Source organism: Carassius gibelio, chromosome B11 (assembly GCF_023724105.1).
Source record: "Carassius gibelio isolate Cgi1373 ecotype wild population from Czech Republic chromosome B11, carGib1.2-hapl.c, whole genome shotgun sequence".
NCBI lineage: Eukaryota > Metazoa > Chordata > Actinopteri > Cypriniformes > Cyprinidae > Carassius > Carassius gibelio.
Window position 1 is genome coordinate 25,415,429 of NC_068406.1, and position 19,033 is coordinate 25,434,461.

Consider the following 19,033-nt stretch of genomic DNA (forward strand, 5'->3'; position numbering starts at 1 on the left):
TCTTTTTGAACCCCCAGAGTCTGGGTTGCCAGCTGGTCTGTTGGCTTCTCCTGTACTGGTGCAGATTACACGAGGTACTGTTTATTTACCTGTAGTAAATGTGGGAACCACTGATGTGTTTCTCTATGCTAACACTGTCCTTGGTACACTAAATCATGTTTGTGTGGTTAGTTTGCCATCAGGAGTTAGTGAGGTCCGGTCTGTAGCGGCCACCGTGGGCTCCCCAGATTGTGAAGTGATCTCCGGTGTTAAAGAACAAATTGATGCACTCGACTTGTCGGTGTTGTCAGAAGCAGAACAGGGTCAGGTAAGGGACCTGCTTTACCGGTTCCAGTCTGTGTTTTCCACTCATGAGGGTGATTTAGGATGTACCGGCTTGATCTCACATGACATTCCCCTGCTAGATAGCGTTCCCATCCGGCAGCGGTATAGGCGTATACCTCCTTCAGAATACGAAGTGGTGAAGTCTCACATCAATCAGCTGTTGGAGGCTAACGTTATAAGGGAGAGCTGTAGCCCATATGCATCCCCAATTGTCCTTGTTAAAAAGAAAGACGGTAGTCTGCGGATGTGCGTAGACTACCGTCAGTTGAACGCAAAGACCCGGAAGGACGCCTTTCCTTTGCCACGCATCGAGGAGTCGTTGGACTCTTTGACGGGGGCCTGCTGGTTTTCCACTATGGACTTGGCTAGTGGGTACAATCAGGTCCCCGTCACTGAGAGAGACAAGCCCAAGACCGCATTTTGCACTCCTTTCGGATTGTTCGAATGGAACCGCATGCCCTTTGGGCTTTGCAACGCCCCAAGCACCTTCCAGCGTCTAATGGAACGGATGTTTGGGGACCAGCAGTGTAGGTCTTTACTTCTGTACCTCGATGACATCATAGTCTTCTCTTCCTCGGTGTCGCAGCAGTTAGAGCGGTTGGAGGTAGTTCTAAGTCGTCTAGAACATGAGGGTCTGAAGGCTAAATTGGGTAAATGTGCATTTTTCCAACGTGAAGTAAAGTATTTGGGACATGTTATTTCGGCTCAGGGAGTATCCACGGACCCCAGTAAAATTGAGGCTGTAGTTAACTGGCAACGACCCACCAGTGTGCAGGAGTTGCGTTCATTTTTAGGCTTTGCAAGCTATTATCGCCGCTTTGTCGAGGGGTTCGCAAAATTGGCAGCCCCTCTGCACAAGTTGGTAGCTGAATGGGCTGCTGCTAGGCCTAAAGCAAGAACTGGGCAGGGTTTCTCTAGCGCCTGGACTGAGCAGTACCAGCAGTGCCTTGACTGAGAAATTTAGGGAGTACTTGTTAGGGCAGAAGTGCATTGTGTACACGGACAACAACCCTCTCAGCCATCTGACCACTGCAAAGCTTGGGGCTACAGAGCAGCGCTGGGCTGCTCAGCTTGCAGCGTTTGATTTTAATATCCGGTATCGGTCAGGGAGGAGTAACCGGAATGCTGATGCCCTTTCCAGACAGGACCCTGCTAGTCATAGTGAGGTGAGAGGTTTGTTACCCGGGACGGAGATTCCAGAGGTCCTGGCACAAGCATCAGGGGCAGATCTAGTGATGCAGGCTACCCAAGCTGTCGTTTCTGTTTTTCCTAGTCTGGTGGGTGACATGAAGGCATTGCAGGAGGCAGATTCGGTGATTGGGGAGATTTTGGTGTTCTGGAGACTGGGAATACTCCCCAGTTTTGAGGAGCGACGCCAGCTGTCCAAAGCTGCCCTAGTCCTACTGCGTCAGTGGGATCGATTGCTGGATAAAGAAGGGGTTCTGCACCGGCGTGTGTTTCGTTCTAACGGTGGTGAAGAAATTCTCCAGGTAGTTTTGCCAGCTGTTTTGAGTAAGGAAGTTTTGACTCAAGTGCACCAGGGGCATGGGCACCAAGGGGTCGAACGGACCACTGAGCTAGTGCAACAGCGTTACTATTGGCCAGGACTGACATCCGATGTAGCCCAGTGGTGTCGGGAGTGCGAAAGGTGTCAGGTCGCCAAGGATACGCAGCCGGTAGCCCGCAGTTTCATGGGTCATCTGTTGGCCTCTAGGCCAAATGAGATCTTGGCCATTGATTTTACACTGCTGGAACCATCTCGCTCAGGGTTGGAAAATGTCTTGGTAATGACCGATGTCTTCACAAAATACACCCTGGCGGTCCCCACTCGGGATCAGCGTGCTGAGACGGTGGCTCGCACGTTGGTGGTGGAGTGGTTCTATAAGTTTGGTGTCCCTGGACGCATTCATTCTGATCAGGGCCGCAGCTTTGAGTCTTCTTTAATACAACAGCTCTGTAGTCTCTATCAGATTGAGAAGTCCCGCACTACCCCATACCACCCAGCAGGTAATGGGCAGTGTGAACGTTTTAACAGGACGCTGCATAATCTCCTGCGCACTTTACCGCTCTCTCGGAAGGCAGATTGGGTCTCTGCTCTCCCTCAGGTACTCTTTTGCTATAACACTACACCTCATCAAGCGACTGGTGAGTCACCTTATTTTCTGATGTTTGGGCAAGAACCAAGGCTCCCTATAGATTTTCTGTTGGGCAGAAGCCAAGAGATGTTGTCTGGTGGTGTGAATGAGTGGGTGTTGGAGCACCAAACCAGGTTACAGGTGGCCTTTGAGGGGGCTCGAGAACATTTGAAGATGACGGCCGAGCGTCGCAAGAAGCAGCACGACCGGCAAGTACGTGATGCACCATTGGGGGAGGGTCAGTTGGTTTACCTTCGCGATTATGGTGTGAGAGGGCGCCATAAGATCCAGGACCTGTGGAGCCCAGTGGTGTATCAGGTAGTGAGAGCACCTCCGGCAGGTGGGTCAGTGTACACAATTGCACCAGTAGAGAACTTGAGTAAGGTAAAACGGGTTCACCGCTCTTTGTTGAAGACCCGTGTACGAAGAGATCCCCCTGTTATTCCTGCAGATGATCCTGGGGTAGTTGAGGTACCACCATCGGAGGGCTCCCCATTGGAGGAGGTTGATCTGTGGGTTTTGGTACCTGAAACTCCACAGGGGGTTGGTGGGCTAACACTAAGGGACCCAGTGCCTTCACCTGCCCTTGTTCCTCGATGTCTAACTGAAAATATTGACTCTATAGCTCCAGCGGCTCCTGGACCACCTGGTGTGGTGCCTCCAGATTTAGAGTCAGTAAGGGAACCTTCACCTGTAGATCAGCCTGGTAATAGTGGGCTTGCCTTGCGGCGGACGAGGCGAGTGAACGCCGGTCATCATTCTAATCGACACCACCTCCCTCATGCAGTGGAAGCAGGGAGGGGTGGTGTTTCCATGGTAGCTCCTGCGTCTAATGCTGTTTCTGCCCTTTTCAGGCCCTGGCACTAAGTCATTCCCTGGCCATTGTGGGGTTTTGTCCATCGTCGGGGCGACGTTGCAAGAGTTAGGGGTAGATTGTAGTAGGGCAGTCTAGGTACCGCCCTATTAAACGTGGTTTTCCACTGAATGACAGGTGTGACAGCTTATTGGCTGCTGCTCCGGGTGTATTTAAGGCGCAGTTTGTCACCTGGGTACGCATCGTACAATCATTGTGTGTGCGCGCAGCTCGCGGGAGGTATGTATCTTGCTGTTTGGCTAACGTTGCTGCTAGTGTCTGTGCACTATTTGAGTGTGTACATTGGTTTATAGCCAGGTTATGGTCACGATTGGTACGACGTTGCTGTTGGGTACCGGCTGTCCTTCACTCAAGTGTGTGCGTGCACTAGAACGCCTGCGTATTTGAAGTTCGCAGAGTACGGATAAAGCTGTGAGTAGCTGAACCTGTGTGTTTGACGATCTACTTCTGGGTATGTATATTTAGTCCTTTTGAGCATTATTGGGGTGGTGTCTTTATTTATTAACTTTTTTTTGTCCATTTTAGTGCCTCTGCTCGTGAGCACTTCGTTATTGTGGACTGCAGGGCAAATGCTCCTTAGACAGTGTCAAGACTGCACTGTTTTGTTCTGCTGCTATTTTTACGACTGTGACTGTATGTGATTATTACTTCCTGGATTTGTTTGTTTTGTTTTACACGCTCCTGCTGGTGGCTTAGGTGGAGGGTGGCTAGTCCGAGCTGTCATTTAAGGCAGGATGTACCCTTAACGGTGCCTGCTTCGTTTCATCAGTTGCCACCAGCAACGTGTTTGTTTGGTTTAATGTTGATTTGAGTTTCTTTTCTCTTTTTGCTGAAAGCTCCTTTCAGCTTTAAGTTTGTTAACTTGTGTTTTTTTGTATTTTCTGTGATTTAATTTGAAGTCTGCTGTTTTCAATTGTGTTGTTTGCTTTATTTATTTTTGGTTTTGTTCTCTTTAACAACTTGCTGCTTTATGGCATGTCTAGGTTCATGAGCTTTTGGTATGAACCTAGTTGAGTATTTCCATCTCTTTGACCCTTGTGGCCAGTGAATTGTCCATTGTTGTTCCCCTTCGTGGTGTGAACTTATTCTATTGCAAGTTGTTAGACTGAATGTGAGTTAAACTAATTGTGTTTTTTTTTACATTTCCCTTTTTTTGTTTATTTCAGGAGTTGAAGGCCCCCAGTGAGGGAAGCTAGCTGTCTTGGCCCTGTGGTGGTGGTGTTTCTTTCACCGTGTTTTTGCCATTGATATTTGTGTCTCCCTCACTTAGTGTGTGGTGTGGCGTGAGTGTTTGTGTGGGGCGTATTTGGGTGAGTGGTGTGTCTTCGGGTACTCTCTGTTCAGCTAGCTGCCCTACTGGTAAACCTCAGCCGGAAAGTTTCTTGTTTCTTTTCTTTTTGTTTGGTTAATAGTTCTACATTTTAATTAATTATTGTGAAATAAAGGCATTGTTGTATTTATATCCACGTCTCTGGTGTTCAGTGGTAACGAACCTGTGTGCTATTTTGGGTATAAATTTCCCCGTTCACTGAAACGGGGTGGCGTAGTCTGCTCTAATTTTAATTGTATATCAGTGTCAGTTTTTGCCCTTCACCGCCCCGCCACATATGGGTAAAGTAGTCTCTGCCCTCGGTGGGACGAATTAGGAAGCTTGCATTGTGAAGGGCGCCCTGAAAAGCGGCAGCGCAGGCAAAATATTAAAACCTTTATTAAAACAGATGTCCAAATGAACGTACTGGTGTGATAAAAACACGTTCTGGGCCAAGGAGAGGCGGCAGTACGCTCAAGAGCTATATTTGGAAGTGGCTGTACTGAGTACCGGTGCGTACAGGCCGACTTAAAGCACTGGGTTTGATGATAAAAGATAAAGGACTGAATTTTTCAAGTGTTGGAATGGAAATGGCAGATGTGACGAAACTCAGTGTCTCAGACGAATGTCAGCCGAACATCAGCCAGCGAACGCCAAAAAGCGGAAGTACTGCGGAGCTAAGCGGATGTTCTAAACGTCCCGGGGACGCCCCCTGTTGGCTGGAGAACTAATTCAAATGATTCGCGATCCCGCTACGAACTCCCGAACTGATTCAAATGATTAGCGATCCCGCTTTGAGTTCGGGAGTTCACTCAAATGATTCGCGATCCCGCTTTGAACTCCCGAACTGATTCAAATGATTCGCGATCCCGCTTTGAACTCCCGAAAGCCCCTTTCACACTGCCATTCCGGCAAATACAGGGGTAAAGTGTTCCTGTAATTGTTCCCTGGTCGCTAGATTTGGCACTTTCACACTGCCAGTGATGACCCGGTATATGTGCGTGCTTTCACACACAACCCTTGAAGATCCCGTAACGACACGTGACATCAGCGCGTGACGTGTAATGTACGAGTCGACAAAGCTTGGCACGTTATACTTTAACTGAAGCAAGCAAACGATCTCTGCGTCAGCGCGGAAAGTTAGGAACTAACTGATCTCTGCTTCATTACAGTTTGCACATATGTTTTCGTCGCGAATGTTGATCTTCCTTCAAAACAGCCTGTAAAAAAGTCGCGCGATAACGCGCGTCATCACTTCGATACGGAATTAGATCTGGCTTTTGTTCACACAGCGCTCCTTCCGGATCGATTACCGCAATGTTACTATGTCCCCGACCCGGGTTCGATTCGGTAATCAATTCCGGGACGTGGTTGCTTTCACACAGAAGGCAACCAGGCAATGTTACGGGAATATTGCGGGTCCGACGTGCAGTGTGAAAGGGGCTAATCTGATTCAAATGATTCGCGATCCCGCTTTGAACTCCTGAACTGATTCAAATGATTCGCGAACCCGCTTGGAACTCCTGAAATGATTCAAATGATTTGCGATCCCCAAACTTTAAAAATAAAGCCCATTTTTAGCGATTTTTAGCACTTCTGTTTCTGGCAGGCAGACTCAAACTAAGCCTGATGATGTCAGCAACCTGTCTGACAGATGTAAATCTTCTAAGTGGCTGTGCCTGAAAACTGCCATCGTTAATCTTCCAGAGACGGCGAGCTTGAGCGGGGAGTTCTTTGGCGTGAGTGAGCAGGAGTAAGTATTCTGATTGATTATTTTTTATAGTATTTTAAAATGTAACACCAGTAGCTACGCCATATTAAGTTAATTGCCTGCAAGCTTCTCCTCCTGTCTGTACGGTAATGCGGCATAGAGTCGAGTGGTTATGACACAATCGTTAGCCTTTTTTTTTTTACAAAAACTGTTTCCACGGGGCCATAATGTAACATAGAAGGTAATGGAGCCCTTTATACATTGTCGTGTATCCTTAGAAATAAATAATGGACAAATGGAGTCTTTAAACGCCTCAGATGTAAAGTTATTAGCTGTCAAAGTAACGCCAAAATGAATGCAAAGTCAATGGGATGCTAACGCAAGTGAAGTTCTGCTACAAGATGGCAGCCCCCACCCGACTTCAACTTCCGGTCGACTTCCTTGCCGCCTGCCCAAACTGACTCAAATTATTCGCCAACCTGCTCCGTCCTCCCAAACTGACTCAAAAATATTGATGGGGTGGCGAGAAGGGGGCAGGAATTTTTGAGGGGTGGCAACATATAGCAGATGTACATATACTGAATTTAGTCAGAGTTATCACAGTTTGATGATAAATAGTATATGTGCAAACTAAAAAAGGGCACAGGCTATCATTTACAAACGTAATCTCATGCAATCAATGTCTTGCATTTGAGACAGTTCATAAAAGGAATAAGTGATCTAATAAAACAGATGTCCAAATGAACGTACCGGTAAGCTAAAAACACGTTCTGGGCGCACTGAGAGGTGGCGGTATGCTCGAGCTATATTTGGAAGTGGTGTTACGGAGTACAGGTGCGTACCTGCCCACATAAAGCACTGCCTGCATCAAAATGAGGTTTGCAATTATGCGCCCGTAGGCACGGGTTGAAGACCCAGTCAGTGACGTCACGTTAGGCTAATTTGTTTAAATTTATACCTACGTCATCACCATCACCAAAATTTTGCTTCATACATCGTACACCTTTTTCTTTTTTTACATTGAAACTTAAAAAAAAATAGACAACCTACCAACCTTTTTTTTTCATTTTTATTACTGTTACTTCAAACCAAAATATTTTTAAGGATGGCCTAAGTGGGATCGTACCCATCAGGGTATGATAGATCCAAAAGGCAGAACCTTCGTAGATATGCGCTCAAATTCAACCTAAAGGGTAGTTATTTTAACTTTTAAATTTTAATTGTTTATTGTTGCTATCTTGATCTTTCTTTTCCAACAATGGAAAACACCATTTAAGTCTACTTCTGTCATGTTTCACTTTAATGCAGATGGAGAACTTTTTTATGGAATGAAAAGAGTCATCAAAACAAAAGAGGAAGCTAGAATGATTTTTGAAGAATTACATTCCTCTCCGATTGGTGAACACCCAGGGATTGGTAAAACACGTCTGGCCAGAGGTATAAATTAAATACAACATTTTTTCAATGGGTGTTAAACCCGTGTATGGCCCCTTTAAGAGATCACCGATCTCTGCTCGCGAGATTTCCTGTTTTGCATGTGCGCGAACAGAACAGCCATTTTGTGATGATTCAATGTAGCAGCCGAGTGTCATGTCGTTGTGTTGGCGCCTGGGAGATTTATTTTGAAGTGATGCTGTCTTTTTGGGTAAATATTACTGTAAAACCTTTCTTTTATATCCGTAGAAACCGAGACCTATTTGGTGCGAACGTTTGATGTGTAATTTGTTGTAGATGAGATCGGATCGAGTGTGATCCACGTGAACCTCGTGTCTGGTGATAGTGGAAACTTCCAGTGTAAGTTCAGCATTTTTCTATTCTTGTGTTAGTATCTGGAATTGTACAAACCCTATCAGTGCTGTTAAAACTCTTGTTTTAATGTTTAACAATGTGTGTTCTTGTGACAAAGGTGGTTATTGTGAGTGCAAAGATAAGACTTTATTAATGTGTTTCTTTTATCTCTTCTTTGTACCATAGTGCTACCGTATTCTTTACTTTATCAGTAGTTCATTTTTAGCAGTAGATATTTTTGGTCACGCTCACTCCAGGGTAAATTATTTGGGAGTGTGAGTCTTGTGCTGGTTTTCAACCAGTGTTCATCTGTTGGAAATCTAAGATTTAGTTTTTTTGTTACATTGGAACTAGTGAAACTTCACATTTATTTGTATTTATTTCTGTAAGCCTTCAGTGTCATTACACTGTGTATTCTTGGAGTGATAATTTGTAATTAGTAATTTTTCTTAATTGTTTTTTTTTTGGCATTTTATTTACTTTTATTTATTTATTTTTGCTCGGCTGTGTTTCCGCCGACCGCTGTAACTTCTTTTAAGGGAAAAAACAGCAGTCAGATAAAACCCCAATAAAAACAAATTAATCTGTTGCCGTGTGTGTATCTTTTTCCTGACCACCCGGTTACATTTTTGGTACCAGGAGTGGGGCTATCTGACGGTCGGGAGCAGTATAGGGTTGAGCGTATTATTTTTTATTTATTTATTTTTTTAAATACGGTAGTGGCTGGTACTTGAGTTGCAGGACTCGCAGTGGAAGTGGTCAACTGTGCAGTGTTCATCCAACTGCTAAAGACGTCGGCCAAAGGGTTTGGGGCCAAGGGACGGGTAGCAGTAGGAAGAGGAGACATCGCTGTCTGCTGCTGAACTACAAGTGTGGTTGAAGATTGGGAGCCAGTGACTGGTCTTCTGCAGAAGAGGAAAAGAGTGTCATATACACATTACAGACAGAATATCCTTTGAACTGAGAAACAAAGAGCATTTAACAAAGACTTTGAGAGGACTGTGAAAAGACTTTTAAAATTTCATCAACATGTTACAGCCAGAGGAAGAGCCTGCGGTAATACATTGTGCCACTAGTGCAGACGGAGCGGGTAATGTGCAAGAACAGATACAAGAGCTCAGTAGAAAGCATGCTGAAGCTATGGCAGCTATTGCCAACCTGAGTAGAGGACCAACTAGGTCCTATGTGTATGTGCCCAGAGAACGTCACATTCAACCCTTTAGTGGTGATCTTAGCAAAGATGGTAGAAATGTGGATGAGTTTATTGAAGAGGTGGAAAGAGTACTGCTTGTAAGAAACCAGATACCTGAAGATCAAGCTGATTTTGTTCTTTCCCTGTTTAAAGGTGCTGCTGTAGAAGAGGTAAGGTCAAAGCAAGGGGGGCAGCCTCCACGAACAGAGGACATCTTGTATTTGAGAGCAGCCTTTAGAGAAAAGCATAGTCCAGCCCAGCTACTGCAGCTGGAGGGGGAAGACCTCCGTACATACTCTCATGCCCTTTCACAGATATTGAATACTGTTTTAAAGCAGTCTTCTAATGCCATTGCCAATGCTAATGTTGCACTACGAGACCAATTCATTGAGGGAGTCAGGGATGTAGCACTCCGAAGGGAACTTCGTAAGTTGGTAAGAGACAAGCCACAGTCCACTTTGGTTGAAGTCAGAGATGAAGCATTAATGTGGTCCCTTGAAGATACCAATTGTATTGTAAGCTCTGAGACTACAGAAGCTCAGTGTGCTGCTATGGTGATGCCTGTAGCAAGCTCTGTTACACTGGATGATGTTCTGAAAGTAATAGCAGAGCAGGGCAAAGCCATAGGGGAGTTAACTCAAGCTGTTCAGAGGCTGACTCTACACTGCCCTAAGCCTGAATCTTTAAATCGGCCCAAATCTACAATGCAGCCTAGATTTTCTGATGACGGCCAACCTATTTGCTTTAAGTGTAATGGTGTCGGGCACATAGCGAGAAATTGTGTGAGAAAAAACAAACCGGCTGTCAAGGACGATGGATCATCCTCCTTACAGCAGGGAAATGCACACCCTCTGTTGCTATGAGCCGGGCAAGCTATTGGCTCAACTTACCTTGACTCAAATCGTGACCGATTACTCAACATGCTGTGGGAAGGTGTCCAGTAGTTGACCTGAAAATTGGAAGTGTGAATGTGTCATGTCTACTTGACACTGGGAGCCAAGTCAGTACAATTATTGAACACTTCTTTAAAGAGCACTTGGCAGGTGAAGATAAGGATATTCTTCCCACATCCGGTTGGTTAAGAATTACAGCCATTAATGAATTAGACATCCCATATTTTGGGATCTTGAACTACCAGTTGAAACCATGGGTATTAACCTGCCTGAGTGTGGATTCCTGGTGGTTATAGATGGACTGAATTCTTCTGCCGTGCCGGCACTCATCGGCATGAATATTATAAGTAGGTGTGGGCAGTTAGTGCATGCTGAGTTTGATACTACTTTAGGTGGGGAGTTAGAGTCTGAATGGAGATAAGTTTTCCAGCAGATGCAAAGTGTCAGTCAAGCTAAAAAACAGATCATTGCACATATAGCTGGAAAGGAGACGGTGCATATTCCTGCTTGGTCAATGTCGATGATAGTCAAAGGAAGGGGGAATAGTTGTCCAGAGGGATATTCCAACCTGTTGCTGGAACCAGGGAAGTTTCCCCTCCCTCAGGGTTTGATAGTGGTACCCTCTCTTGTTTCCACTACAACACCGTTATCTCCAATACGAGTTGTGAATCTCTCCACAGAGGATATATGGCTGCAGCCTCGTACCAGGCTAGGTATTTTCTCTCCTGTTGAATCCTTATGTTCTGGAGAGGGTTGTGAAGTAAAGTTCCAGCGGGTTGAGGCTAGGGTGGAGGAGATTACAGTAAGCCCAGAAGAGAGGCAGGTGGTGACAGAGGGCTTACCAGACTTCCTTAATGAGTTGTGTTTGGGTGGAGCTGCTGAGCAGCAGGCTGAGCTTAAAGCTTTGTTACTGAGGTACGTGGATGTGTTTGCATTAAGTGATGAGGAATTAGGGTTTTCTGACAGTACAACACGAGATCCATTTGGTAGATGATGTACCAATAACACAGCCCTACTGTCGCATTCCACCAACCCAATATAGTGAAGTCAGGGAACATATTACTAAGCTGCTCCAGAAGGGGGTAATTAAGCCTAGTAGTAGTGCGTATACATCACCCATAGTGCTTGTACGGAAAACTGATGGGAACTTGAGATTGTGCGTGGACTACAGGCATTTAAACGCGAAGACAAAGCGAGATGCTTTTCCCTTGCCTTGTATCGATGAGAATTTCTATGCGTTGCAAGGTGCCAAATTCTTCTCAACCATTGATTTGGCAAGCGGATACCATCAGATAGCTGTGTGTGAGCAAGACCAACCAAAAACTGAGTTCACCCCCCCCCTTTTGGCATATTCGAATACTCCCGTATGCCCTTTGGAGTCTGTAATGGAACGTCCACATTCCAACGCCTCATGCAGTACATAATGGGAGATTTGATATTTCAAACGATGCTGGTATATTTGGATGATATTCTGGTTTATTCATCTACTTTCCAGGAACATCTAAAGAGATTGGAAGTGGTTTTCAGTAGGTTAAGGGAGGCTGGACTAAAAGTTAAGCCTGATAAGTGTAGTTTTCTCCAAGAACAGGAATTTCCTGGGTCATCAGATCTCTGCCCAAGGGTTTGGAACTGATCCAGGAAAGGTAGAGGCTGTGAGAAAATGGAAGGCACCAAGTACAGTGAAAGAACTAAGGTATTTTTTTGGGGATTCTGTAGTTACTACAGAAAACTTATTGAAGGGTTTTCTAAAATTGCAGGTCCTCTTCATGACGTGGTGAACTTTTGTCTGAGACAACAGAGTATGGTAAAGAGACCTGAGTTTTGTTCACTTTGGACAGAGGAGTGTTGCACAGCCTTCGAACTGTTAAGGGAGAAGCTTACTACGGCCCCAGTCTTAGGCTTTGCAGACTTTTCTCTTCCGTTCGTAGTTTAGACCGATGCTAGGAAGGATGGTTTAGGTGATGTCCTTTATCAGCAGCAAGGTGATTCTAGGAGAGTGATTGCCTATGCAAGTCGCTGGCTACGTAATGCAGAGAAAAATGACAGGCATTATATTAGTATGAAGCTTGAACTGCTAGCTCTCAAGTGGGCTGTCTCAGAAAAATTTAAGGGGTACCAGTTGGGTGCAAAATTTGTGGTCGTCACGGATAACAACCAATTAGCTGTTTATGATTTTGAGGGGAAGTACCATCCTGGACGGTATAATGTCGCAGCAGACCCCTCTCAAGACACCCGTTGGCAGGGGAGCCTGACAATTCTGAAGAGTTGGATGACTGTGTTGCCATTTGTAATGTAGTTAACAAGGGTACACCTTTAGACACTGAATTGTTGATTGTGGGTGACCAGTGCTGTAAGGTTAGACAGATCCGTGCACAAGAGGGTAGTCCCGGTAAAAGTGACGTCCAGGAATGTATGTTTGCTCTTCCAGGTTACACCAAGGCTCATTTGAAAGAATTTCAGCTAAGTGACCCTGTTTTGGGCTCCTTCAATGAGTTTTGGGGTAGTCAGAGAAAGCCCACGAATCAAGAGAGAAGCAGCATACCTAGGCCTGTGTTGTCACTGCTGAAACAGTGGAAATATATCCAGGTGATGGATGGTTTGTTTTACAGGGTTGTAAATGACTTTTGCTTGGGTGAGTGCAGACTTTTTTGCCAGCTTGTTTAAAAGAACAAGTCCTGAGCAGTGTCCATGATAAGATGGGACATCAAGGCATTGAGCGTACACTCGACCTATTGAGACAGCGTTGCTCCTGGGTCGGTATGTACAAGGATGTTGAGAGGTGGATTAAAAGGTGTCACAGGTGCATTCTAACCAAAATGCCACAGCCACGAATCCGTCCGCCTGTGAAGCCATTTTTAGCATCCAGACCACTGGAGGTGGTGGCCGTGGATTATACTGTGCTTGAACCTGCCACAGATGGTTGCGAAAATGTGTTGATTGTCACCGATGTGTTTACTAAATTCACACAGGTGTTCCCCACGAGAGACCAGAGACCAGAGAGCGAAGATACTGCTGAAGGAGTGGTTCGTGAAATACGGGGTACCAGAGCGGTTGCATTCCGATCCGGGAAGGAATTTTGAGAGTGAGGTGGTGTCTGAGTTGTCGCTTGTATGGAGTAAAGAAAACGCGTACAACCCCTTACCATCCACAAGGTAACGCTCAGTGCGAACGGTTTAACGAAACGCTCCACGAGTTAAGAAAGCTTTCTCCAGAAAAGAAAAGGCGATGGCCAGACCACCTTCCTGAGCTGACTTATGCCTATAATGTAACCCCACATGCTACAACTGGGTATTCACCTTATTTCTTGTTATTTGGTGTAGAACCACGCCTTCCAGTAGATGCTCTTCTGGGTGAGGAACATCCTGTGAATCGAGGGAAAGATTGGTTAGTAATCCACCAGAGCCGACTCAGGGAAGCTCATGAATGCTCATCAGAGCATTGGTGGTTCAGTGGTAGAATTCTCGCCTGCCACGCGGGAGACCCGGGTCTGATTCCCGGCCAGTGCAGCAGAGGTTGTCTTAGGGGAAGTCGTGGCCTAATGGTTAGAGGGTTGGACTCCCAATCAAAGGGTTGTGAATTCTAGTCTCGGGCCGGACGGAATTGTGGGTGGGGGTTGTGCATGAACAGCTCTCTCTCCACCTTCAATACCACGACTTAGGTGCCCTTGAGCAAGGCATCGAACCCCCAACTGCTACCCGGGCGCCGCAGCATAAATGATGAACACTGCTCCGGGTGTGTGCTCACAGTGTGTGTGTGTGTGTTCACTGCTCTGTGTGTGTGCATTTCGGATGGGTTAAATGCAGAGCACAAATTCTGAGTATGGGTCACCATACTTGGCTGAATGTCACTTCACTTTATTCACTCACTTTTATGAAAAGGCGAGAGCATTTGCAGAGAGATTGGATCCATTGAATGACAAGGTTTACTGTCCATCTGTTGGTGTTGGGCAGACAGTGTACTTGCGCCACCGCCCTGTAGGCAGACACAAGATACAGGATTCCTGGGCTCCAGTTGTGTATCGGGTAGTAGACGTTCAAGGTACCACATATACAGTTGCGCCTGTAGAGGGAGGTCCTCATAAACGGGTCCACAGAGTTGATTTGCGACCATGCGAGAGACCTGTGGTTGAGACAGCAGAGGCAGTGAGTAGGGTGACAGCTCCAGCAGCTAAGTTTCCCTCTGATTCAGTGGAAGCTGAACCTGTTAAACCAGAGTCTGTAATACTGGAAGAGGTTACTTTGCCTCACCTGGAAGAGACGAGAGATGTGGAAATGGAAGTCTCTGGTACAGCAGAGGAAACGTTAGCAGTGGGTCCTGATTTTGTTCTGGAGAATGATGGACAGCTACCCCCGGAGTTAGAGCACATGGGGGAAGATGGTATTGTTCTTGATGCTGATAGACCCGTGTCAAAGAAACCGGTCCCTGCAACAAGAAGGACTAGCCGTGTCAATGCTGGTGTGCATCAAAACCCATTTAATGAACCCAGGTCAGCTTGTAATTCCGTCTCAATCTGCCCTGAAGTCTTTTCCCAGGTATTGACCAGCCTTGGTAGTGTTTCCTTCAGGGAAGCAGTAAATGAGGTTAGGAACCAGCACTGAATGTCATTGAGGACAATGATGGGTTTCAGCAGGGGAGAATGTGGCCAGAGGTATAAATACAACATGTTTTCAATGGGTGTTAAACCCGTGTATGGCCCCTTTAAGAGATCACCGATCTCTGCTCGCGAGATTTCCTGTTTTGCATGTGCGCGAACAGAACAGCCATTTTGTGATGATTCAATGTAGCAGCCGAGTGCCATGTAGTTGTGTTGTGAGATTTATTTTGAAGTGATGCTGTCTTCCGTGGAAACCGAGACCTATTTGGTGCGAACTTTTGATGTGTAATTTGTTGTAGATGAGATCGGCTCGAGTGTGATCCACGTGAACCTCGTGTCTGGTGATAGTGGAAACTTCCAGTGTAAGTTCAGCATTTTTCTATTCTTGTATTAGTGTCTGGAATTGTACAAACCCTATCAGTGCTGTTAAAACTCTTGTTTTAATGTTTAACAATGTGTGTTCTTGTGACAAAGGTGATTATTGTGAGTGCAAAGATAAGACTTTATTAATGTGTTTTTTATCTCTTCTTTGTACCATAGTGCTACCGTATTCTTTACTTTATCAGTAGTTCATTTTTTGACCATTTTGCATAAGGATTTTGGTGAAACAGAAAATATTTAAGTGTTCTTAAAGACAAAGTCCAAATCACCTGATCAAGCAGTAGATATTTTTGGTCATGCTCACTCCAGAGTAAATTATTTGGGAGTGTGAGTCTTGTGCTGGTTTTCAACCAGTGTTCGTCTGTTGGAAATCTAAGATTTTTTTTTTTTGTTACATTGGAACTAGTGAAACTTCACATTTATTTGTATTTATTTCTGTAAGCCTTCAGTGTCATTACACTTTGTAACTCTTGGAGTGATAATTTGTATTTAGTAAGTTTTCTTAATTCTATTTTTTTTTTTGGCATTTTATTTATTTTTGCTCAGCTGTGTTTCCGCCGACCGCTGAAACTTCTTATAAGGGAAAAAAAAACAGCAGTCCAATAAAACCCCAATAAAAACAAATTAATCTGTTGCCGTGTGTGTTTCTTTTTCCTGACCACCCGGTTACACACGTGCTGCTATCTGTGCCAGATTTTACTGGTATGGCATGTGTGTTGACATTGAAAATTGGGTATTTATTTTATGTAGTTATTTAAGTTATATATGTACACTCAAAAAAATTTACTTTCACCTTTCCAATTTTACTTAATCCGTTCATGTTGTGATTACTTAAAATATAAATGTAACAATGTAAACTTAATTTAGTCTAGTTCATTCAACAAAAAACTGTGTATTATCAGCTTTACTTAAAAATTTGTTCAGTCAACATAACATTGTTGCATAAAAGTAACAGATTAATAAAACCAATATAGACTTGCATCTCATTGGCTGAGGATTTTGCAGTGTATTATGGGTAATTGTTGTTCTGTCACCCTCTTGCAGAAGTGTAGCACCATTAGATAGGAATGTGAGTAATAAATTGTATGAGTGAATGAATTTGTTTAGTACTAAATATGCGTTTTAAATCTATAAGTGCAGTATAGGGTCAAAGACAAAAAGGGCTGGTTTTCAAGCATCAAATCATTAGTTTTTTTTTAAATACATTAGAAAGAATATGTCCTGGTGAATTGAATATATTAAAATAAATTACAATTACATTAACATTTATCATACATTTATAAATGATTAAACATAAATAATAAATATACATTTTTACCATGATCTTCAGAAGACACAGACTGAAATGTTTTATTGCAACAATAGCTTATATATCTTGTCAGGCATATTGAAAATAATAATTTAATTACTTATTAAAAGAGTAGTTACTTGTAATTGTACATTTTGACACTTTGCCATTATTTATCAGTGAGAAGTTATTAATCATTAAAACACAATACAATTTAGTATGGTCACTTAATCTTTGATATATTTTAATATTTACAGATCAGAATGTTGTTTTTCTTTTCTTTTTTCTTACATAAATATAAATGTTACACTGAATGACAATGGAACATTCTCATTTTGACATTTCATTTTCCCAACATATGTAAAAACATTAAAGTTGACACTTTACTTTCATTTAATGTGCTTTCTATATATATAAGACCACCTTTGTAAATTTCTTTTGATGCGGACACTTAAATGTCTTTGACCTAGTAACATATATATATATATATATATATATATATATATATATATATATATATATATATATATATTATTATTATTATTATTATTATTATTATTAAAACACACATATACAGTATATACATACACACCCAGACACACTAAACCTACTTTGCATTTTATTGGTTTCTGTGGTTTGGGAGCTTGTTGGAATTGATTTAACTGGTCCATTACCCAAAACTGCAGAAGGCTTTTAATATATCCTAACAGCTAAAGACTACTTCTCAGAGTGGGTTGAGGCCTTTCCTTTAAAAACAAAGACAGCTGCTGAAGTTGGAAGACATCTCTGTTCCCTTATTTATAGACATGACTGTCCCCAGAGAATTCTCTCAGATCAGGGAAGAGAACTAAACGAAGTAAGTCCATTGAAATATTATTTGTAATAATGTGGGTCAGATTTACAATTGTGGTTATTTTTTTTTCATTGTACATACATGTTGTCACCAGCTCTCCAGCGTATGTCTTCCTGCCTGTCACAAGACGTCTTGATCTGCTGCCGTTCTGCAAATTAAACCCATTGTTGTTGTCAATTACCCGAGTGTTTATTGCTGACACATGTACAGTTATTGCATGTTTTAAGGAGCTTTTCATCCATTTGTTCACAATTTTTCTTTCTTTTTTAAGCTTAACCACAGGCTTTGTGAAATGTTGCTCATCAAAAGGAGCGTGACAGCAGCTTATCATCCTCAAACTAACGCCTGGATGAAAAGACCAATTACAACATTAAACGGTGTGTTTTAATATTTGAAACTATAGGTCAGGAAAATGTACCCCCCCTCCATGCCCATGTGACTTTAAAATACTGTTAACCACATGCAGTATACATTCATAACCACATAAGAAAGTGACACCCATTAACTTCAAGACACCCATTAAGTTATAAATACTGTTATAAAAGGTCATACATGTTTTTGTAGAAGGTTTGTAAATCTGGTGTGTGTTTCATTTTAGAGCCCTCCAGAAATTGGTTAACGACCAACAGAATGACTGGGATGTCTATCTGGATGCCACCTTTGTTTTCTTTACGATCCAAGGTACACACCACCACCAAACACTCCCCCTTTCTTCTGATGTATGGGACAGAAGCAGTGTTCCCTGCAGAGCTTCCTGTTGAAATGCCGGTGAGTGTGCTTATTGAGTCATTTCTTATCATACTAGCCTATTTCAGAAGGATTCTGCTTAAAGTAAATTTCTTTAAAAAAAAAAAAAGGTCCCCAGGACGTCCCCTAAATGGCCTCTGCAAACATCCCCCGGATGTCAGCGTGTAGGGTCCGCTTGACGTTGAGCGGACATTCATGGGGACGTTCACAGGACGTTTAAGGGACTTTCGCTTTAAATCCTCTAAATGCCATTTTATTGTACTTTTAAGCAAAGACAACAGACACGATGTATGAAGCAAAATATGTTTATTTTAATTGAACAATTTTAAAGTTGCAGAGCTAATTTTTTCTTCATTTTGCAATCTGTTATTACAGTTTTTATTTTTATTTATTTTTTTAGGATTTTGTTTTAGGCAAAAATACCCTTTAAAATCCAATATGAGTTTAGATTAGTTTGATTGTGTCAACTATCTTCGTGTGAGTTGTAAGGTGTCAGGTCCAGTGTTGGGAAGGTTACTTTGTAAATGTTATAGTTTACAGATTACAAATTACCTTATTTAAAATGTAATATGTAGTGTCACTGTCTCAAGAGACTTTGAGTAATGTAACTGATTACATTTGATTATTTTTTGATTACTTTTCTAAATTTATATTGTTTTCAAAATTTGATTATTTTGAATCATTTAAAGCAGACAGGGTTAATGATACAGTGGTACTCAACACTGATTACTCTCAGATTTCAGAATCCTTCTTCGAGATAGGACTTTAGCAGCTCTTTTTATTTTGCAATCTTTTTTAGGTTAAATACAGATTTAAAATCATAAGATATAGTTTAATATCTATGATACTGTTTTTGAAATCACATCTTTGCATAGCTATGACAGGAAACATTGGCATCTAACAATGCCTTGGAAAAAAGACACTTAATCTAAAAATAAAATAAA

The 19,033-nt window shown here is 43.0% G+C and overlaps 1 long non-coding RNA gene across 1 annotated transcript; it reads left to right on the forward strand.

The window, feature by feature from the left end:
- Nucleotides 1-7,900: 7,900 nt before the first annotated feature.
- Nucleotides 7,901-18,192, forward strand: LOC127967870 (uncharacterized). Its single transcript, XR_008155843.1, has 4 exons — nucleotides 7,901-7,998; nucleotides 15,120-15,182; nucleotides 17,614-17,719; nucleotides 17,941-18,192. It is a non-coding gene; the product is annotated as an uncharacterized LOC127967870 (long non-coding RNA).
- The last annotated feature ends 841 nt before the right edge of the window (nucleotides 18,193-19,033 follow it).